The sequence below is a fragment of the Meles meles genome, chromosome 4 (genome assembly GCF_922984935.1).
Source record: "Meles meles chromosome 4, mMelMel3.1 paternal haplotype, whole genome shotgun sequence".
NCBI lineage: Eukaryota > Metazoa > Chordata > Mammalia > Carnivora > Mustelidae > Meles > Meles meles.
In genome coordinates this window covers 156,058,409-156,060,426 of record NC_060069.1, presented here as the reverse complement: position 1 = coordinate 156,060,426, position 2,018 = coordinate 156,058,409, and positions in this window count along the sequence as shown.

Genomic DNA, 2,018 nt, shown 5'->3' with positions numbered 1-2,018 from the left:
GCAGACACAGTCTCAGCAGGACAGGCTAGAAGGTGTTGGTGATAGGCTGAGAGCTGCAGGCGGGGAGAGCCCATGGCTTTATTTCACTCTCTATTACTGGGACTTGTCAGGCCCTTAAACCACCTGGCTAATTCTTGGAAATCTCTCTCTCCTGAACCAGGACTTTGGCTCCCATTTGATGTGGACACTTCCAAAAGGGGCTACCCAGAGATACCATAAGCCAGCACAAGTTAAAACCACAGATGGCATCAATGTGATTTGTTCAACAGATGTCGCCATCCTTGTGTTTAAGACACAAAGACAATAGCCCTGTTTGCTCCCAACCACAGGGCATGAATGCATGGTACTCTTCTAGTTGGAGTGTGGTGGAAGGGAAGCGGAAGGCCCACCAGCAATAGAGTCTTGTCTCGTCTGCTTGGCAGTGTTTCGAGTCTCGGGCTGGATGCTGGGAACCGTAGCCCCTGGCTCAGATGAGCATTAAGATGCTGGGGGTTCGGTTCCTCCTTTGTAAATGAGATTCCAACAGCAGTTCTGAAGTCCACATTCCATCACTGGGGGCAAGGAGGGAAGGAAAAAAAAAAACAGAAGAGGATGCAGTTCAGGGAACAGTTTCAGGGGCCCTTTAAGATGCCCTGCATCTCTGTCCAGGGGTGGAAGATTTTCAAGTACAGAATTACTGGGTCCAGACAGATCCACAGGTTGATCAGTGGAAGAACCAAACCTGCAGCTGGGTCTGGGCCTTCCTGCATCCCCAAATCAGTGAGGTTTGGAAGGAAGCCTCAGAAATGTCACCGTTGGAATGCATATAAATTGTACCTTAGGATGGCTCAAATGGGAACTGTGCTAACCAAACTGGACAGGTAGTAGTGAGAACCAATAGGGGTTGTAAGACCGTGCCCAAGCAGCAGAGATGGGTGCATAAGTGGGATAGAGGGATGCATGGTAGGTGAAGGGTGGGCAGGTAGGTTGGTGGTAATTGAGTGGAAGATGAGAGGTAGATGAATAGGGGGGTGAGTGGTGGTTATAGGCAGGGAGATGGTACATAAATGGATGGATGTTGGATGGGATGCAGGTAGGTGAATGGTGGCAGGTAGATGAGTGAGAGGCTACTCTAAGAGGCCATTTTCACAGCTGCTATTAGAGAGAAATGACCAATGCTTAGCAATGATTTATAACGATTTCAACAAACTCTCTGGCTCCAGAGCAGTGCCGGAGATAAGTGTTCCTTGTGGGTTTAATGTTTTCCAGCTTGTGGAGCTCACTCTTCACAGAATGTGGATCTTCAGCCAAGTTTTACCCTTTCCCGGCTGCCATTTGTACAGTCACACACAGTGCCTGTCTCACCTTAATGGATATTTCACTCATCCAACAGCTATGTTTGGTAGCTAGCTTTCGTCAGGCACCATGCAACATGTCAGTTCTATTTTTTTTTTAATAAAAGGGAAATGCTTACAGTCTAGGGAAAGCAGACAAAAGCATGCAAGCAAATGAATTTATAATCATAAACTGACAAATGCTATGAAGAAAATGAGCATGGAGTAGTGAGGGAGAAGGATAGAAAGTTCGCCGCTAGAAAGAGGTCAGCAGAGACCACCTGAGGAGAGAATGAAGCTATAGCCTGAAGGCCAGCAAAAAGTCAGTCAGAGGATTTAAAAATGAAGAAGGTATACATTTGGCCAATAAGCACATGAAGAGATGCTCACCACCATTAGTCATTAGGGAAATGCAAGTTGAGATCCCAGTGAGATACCTCTTCCTACCTACTAGAATGGCTAACATTTTTTTTTTTTTCAAAAAAGGAAAACAAGTGTTGGTGATGATATGGAGAAACTGGAACCGTCATATGTTGTTGGTGAGAATATAAGATAGTACAGGCTCTGAGGAAAAACAGCTTGTATTTTCTCAAAAGCTAAACACAGAATCACTGTATGTAGTCATTTCTTAGGGCTGCCATAACAAAGTACCACAGACTGAGGGCTTAGACAACAGACATTTATTGTCTTGTGGTTCTGGAGGCC